Below are 22,315 nucleotides of genomic sequence, written 5' to 3'. Positions count from 1 at the left end.
TGTTTCGTTTTATTTATGATGTTTTAATTTTAACGTTTTTCATTTATTCCGTTTTCTATTTTGAGCGTCAGTTCTTGTATATTCGATATTTTAAATCGAAGTGATATACTAATTTTATAATCATTTATATCAAACAAGTAGTAATAACAATTTGTTATTACTAACAATTATTCGTATTTACTAGAAATATAGTGTTATGATCTATAATGGGGTACATACATTTAATTTATTTTATCCAAACACACACATACACACACGCATACACCCACATACACACACATATGATATTAGAATTAATCGGAAATTTCCTCATCAAATACTAGTTAAATTTCCTCATCAAATACTAGTTAAATAGTTTTTAATATCACGTCAGAGAGGATTCTATCATATAAATAAATTTGAAGCACACTTTTCTTTTTATTTTGCTTACAAACAGCACATCTTTTAACTTCCATATCGGCAACATAGATGTCGCTGTTCTTAAAATTAATTGAGAACTTCAATAGAAATGTCGTAAAAATTACATTGTCTGAGATTCTGGACGGATATATCTTTAGTATTAACATAAACAGTGTCATTAGCTCTACGTATTTTACGAGCCTATATAATAAATTATTTAAAACTCAGTGTTTACGATCGGTTAAACTTTAACTGCGCTGTAAAGCAATGTTATTTGATGGGGACAATAATTTATGACGTATATATAGAGAGTGGTTGATACGTATAGCGTTTGATTAAAAGAAAAAGGTTTTATAAAAAAGTATTTATATCAGATATATTTGATAGCTAAAGTAATTTTCATAAAATAAAAACATTTTTCCCTAGCATGTAATCGTAATATACGATATATTCATATATCAAAACGATAGTCAAATTTCTCACAAGGCGCTAAATATGCTAATGGCGTCGAACGCACGCGAAGGGCCGATCCTGATATCGCTAGATTACACCTTCGCTACCGAAGGAATTACGTTAACTTTGTTTTTTCCTTAAATTATATTTTTTTGTAACATACAAAGCAATAATAATAACGAAACTGTTGTTATCTATGTAAGGTTAGTATGGTTTGAACAGTGAAAAACCCTAAACAAAATTAGTATTGCGTCTTTCTACCGAATAACCAAAACTTAAAATTAATTATAAAAGATTATTTTGAATAAATATTGCTTCACAATTTAACGAATTATATTTAAAAAACCTACACTTAACTAACACACGCACAGGATATAGTTAAACATCACTAAAATTATGGCAATAAGGTATAATTTTTAAGTACCGTCCTCGAGGTAGAGCAATTAGGGCTACACATAAAGATCTGATCTACCGACGTCATAGCTTGTAAAGACGTAAGTATCATTTGTATAGCTCAACTCACAGTTTAAGCACTTTTATTATATACGAGCATTAGTGTTATGAAATTTAGAACTATCTAAATTTGTCGAGGAAACATAAACAAGTCAATTAAGCCTTTCGTCTGATTTGTTTATGTTTCATAGTTATATTTAGGTAGATTATTATTGTACCACCCTTGTCCGTTAACTGAATCGTGTTGTGTTTTTGTATCGTTATTAAAACAGCTATTAGAGAGCTGCCGGTGAAAACTTATATTAAATGTTGAAAAATTTTTTAAAAAATACCAACAGCTATAAAGTAGAATTAACAGCAACCTGACTTTAGAGTTATTTGTACATTGTTTCTGAAGCGCGCGGTGATCTGTCCAAGATTATAAACGATTTTTGATAACGTTATTATATATAAACACTCGGACCGATGAAAATAATACACGGACAAACAATACAAACATTAAAATAATGATTATTTTCTTATATTTTTTTCTTGCACGAAAAAAAAAATGTATCTTCTATTTGAAACAACTTAATTTATGTAATTATTTAAGCAATAAGACTACTTCATATATTGAACAACGATTTATCGAAGCCTATTAGTGTTTTAAGTGTAAATCGATTCTTATGTGAGGAAGTAACCACTAATTTAATAGAGATATGTTAAGTCGCTACAGCTTCTAAGTTATACCATCTATCTGCGTGACTTTTGATCGTCACGCGCCGCCTCCTCCGGAAATGTCCGGGCGCCGACGGGCGGGGGCAAACCCCCCGGGGAGGTTTAGGGGGCACTGCAACCACTATTGGTATTATGGAAATGCTGCATTACTGACCCACAACTATACTTATGGTTTATGGACGTATTTTCGTATAAACGTCAGTTTTAAAGGTCCTAGAATTCAAATTTCATATCACACGATACGCTCATTTCTTTTATAACCCATGGTTATGTCTTGGTTATATTTTAATTTCATTTTTTACAACTTAAACTATAGAGTGCTAAAAATATAATATTGAATACAGGTTCAGTTGCGGGTTTAATGATATTTATTGTTATTTTAGTAAAAAGTAGTCATATTTAATATCACCCATATTTTAATAACGATTCAGTGACTAGCTTTGAATCTGCGGAAATATAAAAAAACATATTTCTCTTTCAAATTTCAAAGTTTGCTTTCAAAAGTATTCGTCGTATAACTTTCTATTGAAGCCGACCGACCGACAAACGTGAAATCGGTTTTCCGAAAACAGAAAAGAAAGTGAAAATTGCTTATATTTATAACATTCTCATGGTTGACAACAATGGCCTAGTGTCACAATGGCGGGCAGGTATGTCATTTAACTCATGCTCCGACGAAGCCTGAATAAATGCCTTTACCGACGCCAGGCGAGGTACGGTCACAGTAGCAGCGAAGCAAACAGCTCTCATTGGGACCAAACCCCATCCAGATTTAACATTTTATTGAATGTGTAAGAACAACATAGATTTATTGTTATATATGTTTTTATATATTGCAGTTAAGCTCGATGGAATAATTTAAATATTAATTTCGATATATCAGATTTCTTAGTACGTTTGTATACTGTCGTATTCTCGCTAACGCTCGCATATTGATAACGAAAGGCTTGGATTTTATTAAGAAACAACGTACGAATCTAATTCTTATTCGAGACAATACACACTAACGCATAGAGATAACGTTTTATCGACGATTTCTTCCTATTGTATGCATATTTTATTTTACTTATGAGAATTTTATTTTTGTTTTAATAATAACCGATTCTTCGGTGCTTGATTAAGTCTTAAAATAAACTTCATCCTCATATTGAATGCTTATGTCCTTTAAATTGAATCACATTTTTGTCCTCAATTTATAATTGTGCCTAAAAACGCTTGCGTCACACTATTTCTATCAAGATTATGCCAGTGAGGGACTACCTAATTGAAAGAAAGCTACGTATCTTAGAAATCTTGAGCAGCGTTACTCACAAATAATGTGGGTATCTGTCGCGAGTTAAGCTCATTAATTTTCCTATAACAGGTAAAAATCCAACGCCCAAAACCCGGATTCAAGATCAGGAACAACGATCGAGATGGTCGATTACTCTTGTGGTATAAAGATTTCATGTCGCGTCAAAACAACGAAAAAAATCATTTATCTTTAATAACAATGATAGTCCTTTGAAGTTTTAACAATATGAAAGATTATATATACAGTACAATAAATTTAATGTCAGGTATAACAATAACAAGAAAACAAACGATAAATATCTTTTAATTTAGGTCCTATTTAATTTTAAAATTAGTTATTTCAGAACGGACTTGTAACGAAATGTATGTAAGCATGTGTAATCGATAAACCATTTCCTTTGGCTTTAGATTCGTAGTGGATTAATGTTATTTCAGTTTTTTGAACAGCCTGGTACAGTAATGGTACCTGCAATGAGTCGACAGAACGAAAAATCCATTTGGATACGAATCATTAAATTTGAATAGATGCTTATTAGGTATCTTGAATTGCCATTCATGTATCGACTTAGTAAAAAATTAAAATGATTCTAACTTATATGCGTATAAAAATATTGTTTAATCATTGTAAAATAGTTTAAATTAATGATATACTTTGACAAGTCAAAAGCTTGCTTTCAATATGTATTAGAAAATATATTTGTAATGAATTTTTTATTTTAAATCTTAGCGACTGTTCGAAAATAACCTTCTTTAATTCTAATAAAATGAAGGCCATAAGTTTACTTGATGTTTTAAACACTTTGCTCAGCAGCGATACGTGTTATTTAGCTTTATATATATATATATATTATTTGTTGGTAAAATCAGGAAAATAGTTATTGTATCCGTCCACAAGCGATGTCGTTGGATAAAAGTAGTTTTGCGTTCATGCTCATTTACCATTTCATCTCACTCGTCACACGGCTGTTTGCGGCCATCTGTCTGTCCACCTGTCGGCGCGTGCGCGGGGGCAGAAATGTGGGGGGAGAAAGTTTTTATGGAATTTCTCGGGTCACGACCATTATTATACTACCCTATATAATTCTTGACAAGTAATGCAACTGTAAAACAATATAAACAATCCCAAACTCTATATTACAATGTACGTTTAAGATTAAATGAACAAAATACGCATTTGTTTTGTTTTCGTTCGTTTTAGTGAGTTACGTAAATTTCAGATGCTAGTTCTAACATCCGTGGTACGGGACACCGAAATACAAATGCTATCATTATATGCTCTGTCGGTCTGTCCGTTTGTAGCCGACCGTGACTGTTGCGGACGTTAGGAAACTGTGGCGTCTGATACATATCACATGACACAATACAATGGTTATTGTTATACACTATGGGGCAACGTATGACTTAAATCGTGTTTGTACTAAGTTAAAATAATTTACCCATGTTTGTTTGAAAAAATACGGCGGTTATAGTATAGCATGTACGGAAGAGATTTCCAATCGATAAAACGAAGCTGTTTCCATATGATCCAACAAATAGTATGTTTTATTCCAGTACAATATATATTTTCAATTGTTTTGTGTCCAATAAAGTGTAAAGAAATAATAATTAATTAAGACATTTAGTAATAATAACAATCTGTTTCACAATAATCTCGTAAGAGGACGTTGAAGTCAATTATCTATGAGCTATGAATTCGCTTTGTGAATGTCTATTAAAACTCTCTTATTATGTTACATTATCCAATCATAAATGCATTTACAATTGAAAGAATTCTCATGATATATTCCCTTTCATATATTTAAGAGAACTTAATAATTATATAACATAATGCTTATACCACAAATAGAGGTGACTATTTTTTATTTGACATCACATTTATGGGAAATCTATGGTCAGGATGGATTACGGGTTTTTTGATTTAATAATACCTCGGGAAGCATTTGCATGACAACTGAATTCTTAACCTAAGTTTTTGCAAACACAACTTACTACGCGTTTCTCGTTTCCCATTCGATAATCTACTTCAATAATAGTATTAATGTTCTAAGACGTATAATTGATCTGTTACTTCTCCGTACTACATACGTGATGATTACTATTAAACGTCAATGACATCATCACGTATCAGTTCTCACTCTTCGAACCCAGATAGATGATCCAGAAATTTCTAAGTAGACTTATTACTGACGATAACAATATTATCGCTTCCATTATAAGTGTTTATCGAAGTCGGTAGAAATCGGCAAGAAGCAAAACAATTCTCTTACTATCTGTTACCTATCCAGGCTAATGTTCTTTAAAAGATCTTGACGATCAGCAATTGTTGATGATGCGCGGTGATTGATAGGAAAATGAGTCGTTTTCACTCTATCAATATTATTGATATAAATTATAATCTATATAAAAATAAATAAATTAAATACGCTTTTATATTATTCACGTCTTTTTTTTGAGAAAGAAAATTTCTTATGTCAAACAATTTAAATAAAATATGACAGTCGTATATACAAAACGAACCGTTTTATTTATTTCTTTCTTTTCATGAAATAAACGTATATTTAATTATATTTTTTTTATCTGAAATCTAATTCTGAATTCCCTTTATAATTTTCGTGGTTCCCCAATATACAATCTACATAACGACTTCCTTCTTAAGCTCAAAAGTTACATTTAATGGAAATGCCATAACAAAGTAATCTCAGCATAAAATCACATCGCGTGGACGGAGCCGAATCTTGCGTGATCCAAGTATGTTTTATAACAACAATTAAAATAGAAAAAAAAAAATATCCTTGAAACCAGTAATTATACTTTTGTTATTGGTACGTCATTTATTAAGGTTATTATATAACTAGTCTTGTAAATAACGGAACAGTAATTACTTATTATATGTCAATATATGTTAACGAAAAATATTGGTAGCTTTTATGATGCTCTGATACAAGCTCTACTTCGTTGTATACCAATAAAAAGATGCGCATAATCGAAGTGGGATCTGACTTAATTTACCCCAGAATATGTATTGAAGCTCAAATATTTCTTACGTGCTTATAAAATTTACAATAAAAAACCTATCTTATAATGTTAATGGAATTCTACTGATATATTATCAAAACAAATGAAAGTGATGGCAAATTAATAATACATTTATAATAAATTGTCACAAATATAAAACGAGATAAAAAAATATATACCTACCGTCTTTGTACCGAAACGTTGAAATGTTACCGCCCGCATCATTTATAACAAAAATCTCTATACATCTTCGAACAGAAGCTTTATCTAAATCTTTATTCTTTTACTGAGATGTTAAACAAATTTTTACTTTAATACCATATATATAGAGATCATTTTTATCGTATAAATGTAATAAAGGTGATAAATTTAACAGAGTTTTAAACAAGTTATTGATTAATAGACCGTCGATGTTGGCGAATGTTTAATGCGTAACTCTGAAGTTAATTACGGATTATATTTATTATATGAAACATTATTCCATACTAATTACGAAATCGAGTTATCGTTGAAGAGATTGCTTAATAGTTCATGATTAAAATGAAATCAATTGAATAAGACAAAACTACTCAACACCGGTTCTGACACACGAACTTTGATGGCGCGAAAACTAATATTTTTCGGATTTACTACGAGAATTTTATTATTTCAACAACATAATCCCGACGTTTCGATTACTTCGGCAACCGCGATCACGGGCAGACGAGTTCATCACGTTAAAAATAATAAAATTCGGTTAGTAAATCCGAAAAATATTATGTAGTTTTATTTTAATAAAAACTCGCGAGAGTAGATCTCATTATTTCATAGCAATTTTTGTTTTATAAATCTATCCTAATTATTAAATCAGAGTTGTCGTAAGTCAATTAGCCTCCTACTTGTTGTGATACGGTAATACTCACAGCTAGTAAGTACTGCGGCTGTTAATTAACAGAAACGCTTACAAGTAAATCGTTAAAAAAAAATGTCGTTATATTTAAACACTTTTTTGTGATTCATTAACCCTGTGATAATGTCGAGGAAGTGTTATAATGATCCTAGCTCTTTTTGTTATGTCTGCGGAGAACTCACATACAAAAAACAACGACGAAATTTTACGAATATTGTGTTATCAGCAATGTTTTGGTTTTTCTGTCACATCAAGCACTGAGTTGCAACATGTCTCTTAAAATACATTTTTTAGACTCGCACCTGGATTTTTTCCAAAGAGAGATTCCATTTGGAAGTTTCTAGTATAGAGAACCAGTACCAGGGCAAATGGAGCCCGGATATGTTAGCAGATTACTGCTGGACAATTAAAAGGACCAACCAGACAAGATCTAGAAAATCTTAGATTACATTAAGTCGTGTATAAGAAAAAAAACTTTTGATTTACGAGATCTCTGTTTTTTCTTAATAGTTAAATCATTCAATAGAAAAAAAATTTCTTGTCCAGCAACTTCTTTTTAACTATTTATTTATTCTTACAATTACCAATTAAAATAAAAAAATATCAAAAAAAAGTCCGTGTGGCACGACAAAGTTAAGATATTGTTGACTAGTGTAATTAATGTAATAAAAAAATTAAATACATTAACATTTAGCGTATCTCTAGCCTTCATGATGCCAAGACATAAATATATATATATATATATATATATGTTCTAATATAAGTATATCAAATTCTCTGTCAATTAATATGCAGATCCTAAAATAATAAACTATCAACCGGTAAGAGATTAAATTTTATTTGCTAATCACATCCGGCTTCATGATATCAATTATATTTAAATTAAGCATTTTTAATGATCATGTGTATGACAGGAGTCAAATATTCGATGTTCAAGATACATATAATGTAACCCGTAACTGTCTGCGTGTTTATTTCATGTATAGTCAGTTGTATGTCGCAAGCAACGACAGATAGAAGAGCCATCATTACTAATATTATGGCTAATATAAATTGGTCCTAACAAGAGGTTTACAGAGTAATAAACTGCGTTTCCATCGAAAGTAATTCATCAACATCTTAACTATTGTACTATTATCTGCATAACAAATATATATATATTGACATTTGCTTGAAAATATAGAATATATATAAGGTATAAACTTGTTCAGGATCACTAACAACGAACTTGAAAACTGTTATAATTATCGTGAAACGTACAACACGTGAAGGGCACTTTTATTCATGTTAAATAAGTGGCGTTTGTAACTCAATGAGACTTGCGTTGAATCGGTGGCTATGATTTATCGCTGTATATTTTATAATATAGATCAAGACAATATTATTAATGTTATTAGTTAATGGTTGGTTAAATATTTATGAAGAGACCAGATAGTTTAGGAGATTGGACAGAACAAACATGCTATCAGTCGTAATAGTACAGCGTAGGTAGTCATAGAGAGGTGAACGAACTGTTTTGGCTCTAGGCTCTGAGTCACAGTCGTTCCCACTCATTCTATCTTTGTCCTGATTCTGGTTATACTTTACAATTGTAGAAATAGTCCATATAAGAATTATTTTAATCATTATTATATGATTTACTTAGTTATAGTGAGGCTTCACTAGTACGAAGTTTATGAGGTACAAAACAGAGAGACATACATATATAAACGCAATCAATTTTAATCTACGTTGAATTACAATACCTAAACCTTATAAGTATTTTTAAAAGATTCACGGACGAAGTAAAAACGAGTCGTTTTTTTTTTTTTTTGTAACAGAAGTAAAACCTCTTTAATAGAGATTCTGTTCATAATGAAAGCTAACTTGAAAAACATTAAAAAAAATAAATGTATTTACAATTAAATTAAATTATAAGTAAAAAAAATTTTTTTCAACTAAAATTGAAATATACACAAAGATACACATGCATAGTATTTTAAACCATCAACAAGTATCGAAGATTACATTTTATATACTTACGGTATAACATCCTTGTTTTAATGAATCATTTAATTAAGTAACAGTTTGTGAAAATTATGCTATTGCAACTTGCACTGTATATCAATAGGCTAAGAGGCGCTAATCCTGTGTTACTGTTCCGATGCCGTGCAGATTGTAGGGTATATTGTATCAATACCGGAAATTAGGTTAAAAAACTTGGATTATAAGATTATTTAAAGTCCATGTGATGAGATGTAGACGAGAATATTAATTAAACTTCAAACTATCAGTTGAAATTAACATTAAACTTTGCATGACGCGTACTAAGTTCTGAAGGTGTGTTAACTTTCTGATAGTAGTTTAGGATTTGTCAAATCTAAAGGGATAATTTTTTATACCACAAAGGAGGTATTATATTTATAAGATATTAGACAAATGATGTTATATGTGATATTAAAAATAAATTTAAACAAAAAAAAATTACTTCTAAGTTAATTTTAAAGACTATCGTAAAATTTTCCTTTTTCTATAATATAATAAATGATATGAAATTATTTTCTACACCTTAAAGCGAGATCAAAATACAGATAAATCCTATTCATTATTACATTAATAAAATTTTTGTATGAAAAATATATATTTTATTATTTAAATATATATTTTTTCATTTAGTATGTGACAATTTACGGGAAGGTATAAAAAAAACAATGATTTTATTCACAATTGAATATTATTCTTACAGTCCACACCAGTGCCATGACCCCCAAAAATCCTTATATACAATGTGCGCCTCATCACCAGGAAGTCATTTACAAGTGCTTTTTGGGTCGTAAAATGTAAGAAGCCACAAAAATCATCTACAGTTACTTGGACGTTTGTGTATATATAGTATTAGCCATTTTTTCCCTCGCCATGACTAATAGACGCCAACAGGTTACGCCATGGAATTGTTCAAACATCGAATGTTAATACTGTCGACACCATAACAGCTACTATGGGACTGCTATTGTTTTTCCTATGGCAGGTGCGCAGTGCGCTGTCAGTCAGTCGTTTGTAAACCTGCGCAGGAGTCGGTCGCGTGTTCGATTCCAGTTACGCACGTACGTAGTGTTGTTACTGTGCTGTGCTGTGTACGATTGTGTTTTATTTTCTGTGCCCTGTGTGTGTTTTTACGGATTATTCACGGTGAGTAGTTTATCTGACTTTATGTTATTCAAGGTCGAGTTTTTTTTTATAACAAAGTAAAAATTGCTCCAGCATGTGTAATTATTTGTATATTATAAACACGCATATATGACTAACTTCATTGTTTGATTGCTATATCGATTTTGAGATATAAAATAATCTCTTATAGGATTTTTTTTGTACCTTAAACTGTTGATAGAGTTACGTTAAGTGGAAGTGTGTGTTATTTTGATGTTTTCTTATTTGAATTATGTAAAATTTGTTTTCTTTGGTATCAAAAAGACAGTAAGTTAGTGTATTTTTTTTATGACACTAATTAAAACATAACATTAATAAACTGGTCTTGGAAATACTCGTTTTTTTTTTTTTTGTGAAGGAAAATCTTAATAATCGAAAGTTTTTTTTACTATAACACCGGCAACTCATTCGTGGACTTTGAGTCATATACCATGTCCATTGGATTATGATTTATTTTAATCCGCTTCATTAACTATCTCTGAGCTGGATTCTATCGTAATCTATCCAACAGTTTGCGTTTGAATGAAAAATTTTAATATATGTACATAAAAGTTCAATAACAACGTAACCTTACAATGCACCCTTGGGCTTTGATTGTGATCACAATATGCTAAAACAATAATATTATAATAGTAAAACATTCACGATATTCTTATTTGAGAAACATATACAAGATATCAAGTCATTTTGTATTGTATATCGTCTTCAATATGATCAAGGACAAACGAACGAGGAGAGCTCACTCCCTAAACAATGAATGAAAAATAAGGTTCGTACCTAGTCCACTCTTAGTTAGCGGTCACACTGCATACGATGCGTAAACAGTTTTTCATACTAAATCTTCGCAGATTCCAGTATGGATGTAGGTTATTGAATGGGAAGCGGACAACGAGTCGTAAGTAGTTTGCCGCAAACGTACTAATCATGTGGCTACTGAAAAATCAAAAACAATTAAGTGTAATGTAAATATATATATAAAAACTACCTGGGTTATATACATGTAATAAAATTAAATGCGTACTAATGAAATATATTTTAGAAACTTATCAGAAACCTTACTTATATATAATTTAATACAATATTCCATTCTAAGCAATAAAACTTTTTATTGCTGAGGCAATAGGTCTATGGTGAGCCATAGACCAGCACTTGGGGCGATGTAATGATTATTTCTATGAAATTATGTTTAAAGAAATATAATTAATATATTATATTAATTTGATAATTAATTAATAAACCTGTATAAACGATTATATATATATATATATATATATATATATATAATTTGTTATTTTTAATAGCTTTTGTGAGAGAAGGTGACACGTTTTATCTATGAATAATTGTTGTTGTCGTGTTGTGATTGTTGTTGTTGTTATTGTTGTTGTGTTGTGATTTTACTATCAATATTTTCTTTAAAATCACTAGGATCACAGTTAGTGTTTTTAGTTACTTCATTTCTTGCATATTTTATACGGAAAGATTATTCCAGCTTTATCTTTATACATTCATGCAAAGTTCCATCATTATCGGTTCGACAGTTTTTGAAAAAATTGAAGAAAGTCATAATGCTTCCATATCTGTATTCCTCATTAATATATATTAAGTGTTAATAAAAATGTCCGTGTTCTCATCTGTCTTTCCCTGTAATAAATCAACGCCACAAGAACAAACTTAACAGGTTGTATCTAATCAACAAGAAAAACTTATTACTTAGGATTCGATCCCGCACTTCCTGTCGGGAAAATAGGTAATATAATAACATCGGGACATAATTGTTTATTAGATGTAACAGTATATATAATGTATATGGTGATTGGAGTCAAGAAAACATATAGATTTTTATCTCAAATGTAAAAAATAAATTATATGTTTTGAGAGAAATCTGTCCGCTGACGTATTTTTAATATATATTTTTTGTTATCAACGTAATAACTCATTATTTTAATTATATCAAGAAAACGTTTCAGGGAAGACATAACTTTCGAACGACAAAGGCAGACGATAAATATACAATTTTTATGATCTCTTAATAAAGTTCTGTTGAGATTTAAAACAAATTATGCAAAAGTATAGTTTAAAATTAATTTAGAATTTTAAATAATGACAGAAAAAAAGGCGAGCAAGATACAAGAGTCTGTTCATGAGAGGTACCAATTCGATTTATCATTCAAACATATCGATAAATAACAGGATTCTATCGATAAATTAATGAATTATCGAAAAGTGTAAACAAGGACCCGTTTTACTGACCTGCCTCAATGTTTTTATAAGAATCATTAAGTTATCTCAGTGTAAAACCATCAATTAGTCGATTTTCATAAATAAATGTTTTATTTTAAATGTTTTAGAATACGTAAGTTTTTGCCGTAATAACAATTCTGGTATAAATTTAAAAGACTAAATAATATAAAGCAAATGCAAATATTTTGAAAATAATTTAAATGTAGGTGCACATTTAACAGCTTTACCTGGCTTTTATGACAGAAGCCTTCTTAAATGAGACGCTAAAAAGGTTAAACTGAATTTATTAAGTGGGATACAGACATTTACTCACGATCATACCGTACGAATTGATTATCCCTAGTACGAGTTTCCCACTTTAACAGAAGCACCGATAATATTATCGCTATTCACAAATCCACGATACAGTTATAGCAGTGACGATCTGTAAATAGAAGACGATCAAACTGTCAGTATTGAGTTTGTGATGCCAACTAATACTAAGGATGCAGTTGTTTTCGTAGCGTATTTGATCTCCAAAAATAAGAAATAAAGGTTATGCGTTAAAAAATCAATTATATTATGATTTTTATGTGGGTTGTTATAAATTATTACACATAACGCCTTATTCGGGTACGGATTTCGGTTGGTTTTTTATTTCCTTTTAAAACAGATATTATTGATGAGACGGTATTTTGACAATATATTTGTTTGAGAAGTATTCAATGTCAGTTATTTTAGTTACTTTATATATATAAATATGTGTATATGTACATATATATACACATAAGGACACAATCGAAGTGTCAATGTGTACCTTAATATAAATATTTCATACACTCCACCTTCCGTGTACTCATTCATATTAACGCGGTGTGTTGGTTTAACGCACCTCATTAATTCGGTTAAAGTGGTTCAAACGAATGATTAATTCCATTAATAGGGAATTATTGTGAAATCTTATACATTAATAATGAAATGTAGAAACAAAATACGTATTGTTTTTCTGATGACATAATATCTGTATGTTTTAATATTTCAAATATAGTATTAATATTATAAAATAACATATAAAGTGAAGACGAATGTCGTGTTTTGTGAATTAAATAGATTGTTGTCTGTTGTACTAATTGACATGCTGCGAGTCGAGGTGACGCGTTGATGTCTTTTGAATTGAGATAAAATAACTTTTTATCACACACCCCATATAATGAATATATGTATTAAATGTTAATAAAAATTTCATTTATTTCACTTCATATAGGTAATTCTTTATATTGTGTGTATATAAAACTCGTACACAACGTGATTGTACGCTAACTCGTGTCAACATTCCAAAACCTTAATGTTACTCGAAACAACACTTCGTCGAACTTGGACACGTACGTGAAATTAATGTAACAATAATAAAATTTTTGGCTCCACGAGAATTTATTTAAGCTAAATAAAACCAGTATAACGTGGACGCGACAGCGATGTGTAATATTTATTCAGAGAGACCATCAAATATTTGTTTAAGTGAAACAAGTAAACATATTTATTGTACATAATGATTATCACATATAAATATTTACGATTTAAATTCAATTCATATGCCAGCAAAGCATATGATAAACGCTGTATTATCCGCCCCGCTTATGGATGTGTCCTCACCAAACGCTGTCCATAGTTAGCATAGTAGGAGGCGTGCGCGTGCGCAGAATGACAAAATGTCCACAAGTCTAACACATTTGATAGCATATTTCTGTTTTATGTCTTTATATTTACAACTTTACACTCCAATGTGTGTAGTATCCATCACAATTCAGGTAAAAAAATAAATTTTTTTATATGAAAATCATATATTTTAGTGTGTTTTTTATTTAAATTACACGAAACTCGGCTTAGTTATTAAAATTGTACTTTAAAATATAAAATTAATGATATATTATTATGCAATTTTACGAAATATATTGCTTTTAGGCCTCAAATTAATTTTGTTAAGATTTCTAAAATGCAATAAACACACGACAATATCTATATACATATATATCTATAGATATATATTCCGTTACGTTTAACTGGCGACTGATAAAAAAATTATATATGTAAAAACACTTACAAGTCATTGTCTTTTAAGGTAGTTGTCGACCTCTCAGTGCGCAGGTGACAGCACACTTGTGTGTGTAATTGAAATGAATTCTGAAATTGAACTCGAATTACATTTACTTTGATAATTTTGAGACAAATGTTACATTTATAACAATAATAAGACGAAGTTGTTCAAGATTATAATGTATGTGTAAGAATGAAATTACTTTATATTTGATATTAATTCAAAGGAAAGGAATGCCGGGGAAATGTAAAGTGTGTTTATTGTTTTTTTTTTAAAAATAAAACGCTAAGGATTAGGCTAACTGAAGTCAAAAGACTAGTTGGTTAAGCAACTTTTTTTTAACTCTCCAATGAGTGTGTTCTAAGAAAATTTTTTGATGTTTCATCGCAATGAGATTGCAAATAAACGCTTTTCTCTATAACGGGGTATGTTATTTTAAATAAGGTAGCAAATATGAAAAAAAAAACTACGTTTCCGTTAAAAAAAAATTCAGTGAGATTCGGTAGCGTTTTAGCAAAAATCAAACGATATAAGTTTGTGAGAGAAAATTAAAAAAAAAGGTTTTTATATAATGAACATATAAGAAAGGTTTTGTGTCAATAAATTATAATAAACGTGCAATCAATTTAAACAATTAAATGAGAAAAAAAAATTTGGTTTATAAGAAAATTTGTAGGCATAACTTCAATTATGTATTTACACGTAGCATTATTGATATTATTTAGTACTATGTAGGCGTATCTTCGTGGTGTGTTATTAGAACGTGAAAGCCTTAACGATTTAGTGCCTTTTAATATCGATAAATATCTTTGAATTACAATACAGCATAGAAGCCTTCGGCGTTAACTGATCACGTAATAATATCGATAAAAATTTTAAAACTCAATTCATGGGATATCATATAAATATATCGGTTACCGCGTCCTCTACAGTGTTGCTTGTACAGATCTGCTCTAATTTTCTCTCATAAATATTTTCTTCTAGTATAACCGGTTATAATATTAGCTAGAGCCAACTTTACAAAAAGTGTTGAAACGTATATAAAATTTATAAGGAAAGATGTAACAGACAATTTGTGACAAGTTTACTGAACAATAATATTAAATTTTGATATATAGACATAAGGTTATTCAATATTAATTTTATTCTTACAAATGACCTATAATATTATTGAGGTTTAAAAAAACATGGATACGAATGATCTTTAAATAAAAAAGGTTTTATCTTTGTTAGATACCTCTAAATTTTAATCCAGTTGAATTAAGAAGTAGGTTAATAACGTTTTTATATGTAAATTAGACACGGTGATATTATTATTATATTCGAAAAATATTTTAATGATACAATAAATTAATCTAAAGCTATCCTTGTGATTCTTTTGTGCTGATTATTCTATATATTTTTAGTAACTGAAGTTATATTTCATAGATGACTTTAATAAAACGGCCATGATAAACGATTCCATGCAGTTAAAAGTTTTCATGGTTTTTCCCTATTGTGCTATTTTATAAAATTCAAAAACGACTCTATATCAATGCTGTTTAGATTCATTTTTCATTGTCCGAAGTTTTAACGTGTGAACATATCCGCTCAATGGTTATTGTTGGTTGCCCAATTAGCGAGGATTTTAATGGATTTTCTACTGTTATTGCCTTACAGTGAATTGTGTTTTATTTGTCTAAATAGCATTGGAAATTGCAAAACAGTATGCCTAATAATTTCGTTCACCTAATTTAGCTTTTATGATAAATTCAGCCAAGTAATTCAACGAAATTTGTATGTTGTTTAAATACATTAAAGTAAAATTTTTCTTAAAAAAATATATATATAATATTGAGCGGTTTTTTATGGAAATTTTTAGATTTGATGTTGGTAGCGTAATAACGATTGTGATATATTTCAGTAACGGAACCCAAAGCTTCACAATGGATGACCGCTTGATATCTAGACTGTATTGGATCTGAGCTCAGTTAGTAAACGGATTTATAGTCACGAATTACATTTACACAGACACGCACATGTCCCAGTTTATCTATATACGTAATATAAGTACAAAAAAAAATGCATCTTGCGGTTTTGTTATGTACTTTTTTACTTTTCACGTATGAAAATTACGAAAGATTCTTTTCGGTCTTTCCAGTCTTCATAGGTGTTCAAACTAATGTTTAAGTAGATATAATTATCGGAAAAGGAATGTTTCATGGCGAAAATGAGACCTGAAGAAGCGAGCTAGTTTATTTTGTCAGAAAAACATTAAAACAGACAAGCTGCTATACAAAGAGTTTGATATGCAAAAAATTAAAAAAAAAAAAAATTTATAAAAAAAAAAATAATTTGTTTCATCGGAAGACAAATAAATTTCAGTAAATTTTATTATATACGCTTTTCTTTCTATACGAGTACATAAAACACCACTAAGTGTTTACGAAATTAATTTAATGATATATATGATGCTATAAAATAATTAATTAATGTTTTACGCCTATTTTTTTTATGTACAATGTTAGTTTTTTAATTGCATGTCATAATTCCGTCTGTCATGTGTAATTTCATTGTTTCTCGCGTATGGAAATAAAGCCATAAATTAAAACCCATTGGGTCATATACGAACCGGTTTTGAGTTTTCATTTTGACCGAATGTCCGATTTATATAAAGTGATAGTGTTGCCACACGTGTTTAAAATCATCTACTTCTACTATAGAATAGTTTTCTTTTGAGATATAAATTAATTTATATATTCCAGTAAAATCATTACTTATTACTCGAAATGATTATTTTATGTTATTTCGACAATTAATTAATATGTGATAATATATAGTAATTATACGTAAAAGCTTGTTTTAAACGATTTAGTGACTTTGATTTATTATTGATAAATTTCTATATTAAATTTTTTATATATATATATATATATATGTCTGATTTATTCCGCTTTATATCCATTAAAACTGAATCGGTTTATATAATTTATGCTGTACATAAAATGAAATAACTTTTTATGTGATTGTACAGTTATATTAGTGGGTTAATAAAATGTTAAAATTTTCTGTTATGTTTTATGGTTACACTATGATTGTTTATGGTTCGTCTTAAATGGTTATAGACGAATAATTTGTTGAATTTTATTTTTTTATTCCTCAAAAATGTGTTGCGTGGTATAAAAAATTTAACTTTTATTTAAAAATAACTAATCAATAACAATTCCTATCAATCAATAATAAATCAAATGTTGTCAAAATTCTGTGTTGTGGTTTGTTGTTGCGTTTTGTAATAGAGATTTTTTTTTTCTTTTTTTTAATTTTAAAGGGGGCAACCGAGCAGACGGGCTACCTGATAGAGGTGGTAATGTCGCCCATGGACATCCGCAACATAGTTTTGCGGATGTGCTGCCACCCTTGATTTGGGAAGAGAGGGAGGAAAAGGTGGGAAAAGGAGGGAAAAGGAAAAGGGTAGGAGAGGGAGGAAAGAGAAAGGGCTACCGGCACTCTCACTCTTCGGACGAAACGCAGCCATTAAAGGTTACCTCACGCCGATCTTCTGTGAGAGGGTGGTACTTCCCCGGTAGAGCCAGCCCATTTTCGAGCTGTAGTATATTGACCACAGCTAGACTCTACCATCTTAAAATCGTATGACTTGAATCGCATGACTTTGTTAAGCTTACCCTAATTTCAAAAGTCCACCTCTTAAACTTACTTAAAAAGGTTAATAAAGTTAATTTCCTGGACATATTTAAAATCCCTTTACAAACATCACTACCTCATAGATACAAGTGATTAAAGTTTCCTCGACCTTTATAAAAGAATGTGTAACAAAAAGACGCTATTGACTTAAAGATAATAACCCATATTAGTTGTAGTTGATATAAAAAAATCTCTTAAGTCGGTTATATGAGAATTGTCAACTGTGACACTAACCATGTTTTAAGTATGTGATGTAACGCACAAGGAAGTGTCACTCAAGTGGATATCAGTACGACATAACAACCGAATAAATTATACCCGTCTACCGCGACTAATGTGTGGTTAAGTGTGTATGTGGTCATGGAAGTAATTTTTTGTTTGACGAGCATATATTTTGTACTAGCTCCGCCCGCGACTTCGTACGCTTATCGTTGGAAATGACAACGTCTTTATATATTTTTTTTATTCACGAAGAAATTGTAAACATTCTACCATTATGTTTTAAGCGAAGTACATTTGAAGCTGTTTCTGAGATTAATAGTCTATAAACGAACAGACCACAAGAATATGAAATGATCTGCCTCGTTTTGTAAATCGTTCAATAATAGTGTTTTTAATAATTGATTTACATCAATGCTTATACTAATACATCTCCAGAAAACCTCTTTTGTAATACAACATAGCATTATCATTCCTATTTTGAATGAGATAAGACGTAAAATAGTTTAAAAGGTTTTGTGATAAGATTTAGAAAAGTTATAAGTACTTCAAGAGCTGTGTTGAGTAGTCATAGACACGGTGGCTTGAATCTCTCGTATATTTAAATTATTAAGATAACATTTTTGTAATACTTAGTCATATGACAGTACAGTTTTGATTTCTAAGTTTGCGTTTCTACCATTTATATGTTCCAAGCTTCTTGCGCTACTGGAAAAACGGTTTAACTCTACCTATATTGTATTTATTTATTGGTATTTTTCAAATTGTATACGAAATTAACCACAGTCACAATATTCGTGATCTCTAAGTTATTTTTAATTATACTTTTATTTTAATTAATATCATTTATCACCACACAATATTGCTAACAAGCAATATATCGTTGTAACGAAATATAGTTAATTTAATTAGTAGTTTTAGACAAATTAATAGACGATTGGGCTTAGTTTTTTCATTATCTGCAATTGCTTTATGGCTGATAAGATTTATCTCATATTAAAGCGGATTTAATCAACCTTATATTCATCTAAAACATCTTTCAAACAGAAGTATTACAGTTAAAATCTTAGATTTCCCTTAACATCTCTAATATATGAATATGGGGATATCATTTTGACACTCCTATTTAATTTTTATGTGTTTGTAAACGTAATGGACGTTGATTCGCTATCTCTGGTTTAATGTTAAGAGCTCGGGACGGGTAGTAAACTTGTAAATAATTTAACAACATTGTTGTTTAATACAAAAATATACAGCATATCCGATCCGATGATTGTACAGTGATCCGATCAGTGTATTTAGAAAATTTTCAGCTTGTTTTAAATTAACTGTACATAAATAATATATAATTATAATTAATATTAATTTTAATTTCATTAATTCTGATTTAATTTTAGATTCATTGAAGTATACACGTCTTTTAGATTTAATGAACAATATTAATAACGTAATTAATGTACGACTATTTTTAAGTTGTACTCTAAGGTATGATCGTTTTTATATAGATCTTAATATACACGCGTAGTTTTGTGTTTTTAAAATACAGTTAAGTTTGTTAGTTAGACAAAATGTGATTGTCAATAGCAGTGTCTAGATTATAAAGTAGGCTTTAATATAAAACCTGAGGCGCGAATGTGTTTGACTTCTCGTCCAATTATGTAAATGGTGTTTTGAATTCGTCTATGAATTTTATTAATAAAACGATATAACGAATACGTGACATAGATTTATAAAAAATGTAATACAGATCAGTAATAATATTTATCATACAAAAAGGTCAACTTTCCGAAAAAATAAAAATAAAATTATATCATGGAAAAAAAAATATGTTGAAAAATTTTAATTTCATTATAGTAATTATTATCTTTACAAAAAAATAATGCGTTATCTTAAGGTCGGTAAAACCGATTCGATAATCTGATAAGAGCCGAATAATTTTATATGTATGTCATAGCTTGGTGCAATAAAATTGTACAAATACGATACTATTTGCCAAGTATAAGAACATTGCTATTTGAATTTAAGATTATTGGTTTTGATAAATCGGATAAATTTAATTCATTATCTTTATTGAATGTTCGTAAGAGACTTCATGACGCTTGCACACAATCGGTTGTCCGATTATAGAGGTCCGTGTTAGTAATATATTTAGATTTTAACGTTTAAATTGGAAAATTATAAAGCTTTTTAAATTTAACAGTGAATTTAACTGCGTCCGGTCAACCTCAAATTGTTTGTTTAAATACTATGTCGTGTAATCAAAAATAACTATGAACAATATCTTAGACTACATATATCTACATATATCAATTCATTTGCAAATTTTCATATACATTAATTTGAATTACGTAAACTTTTGTTACAAGGTAAATGCTATTAAGCAAAAAAATAAGGCAAATTACGGTAACAAAACATAAAAAGGCAGATGAAGTAGGTGATAATAACTTGTATATAAGCAAAGGTCAAGTTGTTTCATGATTAATATTACATATAAATAGTTTTGAACTTTTTTCCTCGCCGTTCGGATGGTCAGCCGGTTGACGAGTTTTTCGAACGCTCGCTTGACCTCTGAAACCCGTTATCGATAAACCATTTACTTAAGCTAGATAGGTTCAAAACCGATTAATCGAGTAAGAAAATTTCTCTAATTCAAAGTATATCGATTTTATGTAACATTTATTTAGCCGTGAATAAACATTATCTGTTGAAAAAATTAATACATTTTCATAAATCCATACTCAGTGAACACTAACTCACCGTTGCTATAAAATGTCAGTGGGTTAACAGAATTTATTGTAAGTCAAATACATTTTACGTCAGCTGAATAACTTGTAACTTTTTATTGATATATAATATGTACGTCTAGACCGTAAACATTCATATTAATGTTGTAACAGAATCACATATGAAAGTAAAATTGAAAATCACTGGATAGCTATTACTGTATGTTTGCAAATTTATTACAAAGCGTCATGTATTTGCATATATATAAGTTTGTATTAAATTTGCAATATTTGCGGTGTTTTCGAGTGTCTCGAGTGTTACGATGCAGATGGTTCGAGTGATTTTGTATAATATTATATTGTTTATCTCAAGTTTCCGATAATCTTTACAATATATAAAGCAACAGGATTACAAATGAATTTAAAGCGATGCTATTAATATGTCATAACATAGAATGTAAAATATAATGTTTTAAAAAGGTTCAGTTTTGAATTTTATAACATATGAAACACAGTTAATATATACATATATATATTATTTACATGAGCAAGTTAAGAACCTGCGATCTGCCATATGGCGTCCAAGCCACTTTACCAATTGCGCTATCGTGCCTTAACTTACATTAACGAAATTTCGATACAATTTTTTTGGATTTTCATTTGTGGTTAATGTACATTTCTGCAAAGCCTTTAAGACATGTTAAGGTTGTATAGATTAGCTATAGTTAGACAATGTAGCTCATATATCTTCGGACTCAACCTCCGACCGTGCATAGATTCTTATCATAGAAGATCCAGGTAGAATTACTATTTCTATTTCTATATCCCAGTTTTGTTTTAAGTAGAGCCTTCAGAAGCTAAATTTCTCTTATAAACCACCCACTTTCACACCCATAACAGAACTTTTAAAAAACGATTATTTCTTTATCGATAGCCATTAAATCCTCAAAGCCTTGGACGTTACATGTAATT

General features: G+C 29.6%; 1 protein-coding gene across 3 annotated transcripts in view; it reads left to right on the top strand.

The window, feature by feature from the left end:
- The first annotated feature begins 10,234 nt into the window (after positions 1-10,234).
- The window catches only part of LOC116774231 (ras association domain-containing protein 10), a 52,469-nt gene continuing 40,388 nt past the window's right edge, over positions 10,235-22,315 (top strand). For 2 of the 3 annotated variants that reach the window (XM_061524831.1, XM_061524829.1), the window contains exon 1: positions 10,235-10,387. The gene's annotated coding sequence lies outside the window, so the exon portion shown is untranslated. The remainder of the gene's footprint in view (positions 10,388-22,315) is intronic. The other variant, XM_061524832.1, reaches the window with a different exon arrangement.

The sequence above is a fragment of the Danaus plexippus genome, chromosome 26 (genome assembly GCF_018135715.1).
Source record: "Danaus plexippus chromosome 26, MEX_DaPlex, whole genome shotgun sequence".
Lineage (NCBI taxonomy): Eukaryota > Metazoa > Arthropoda > Insecta > Lepidoptera > Nymphalidae > Danaus > Danaus plexippus.
The sequence above is the reverse complement of the archived record's forward strand: the minus strand, read 5'-3'. Positions and strand labels throughout refer to the sequence as shown.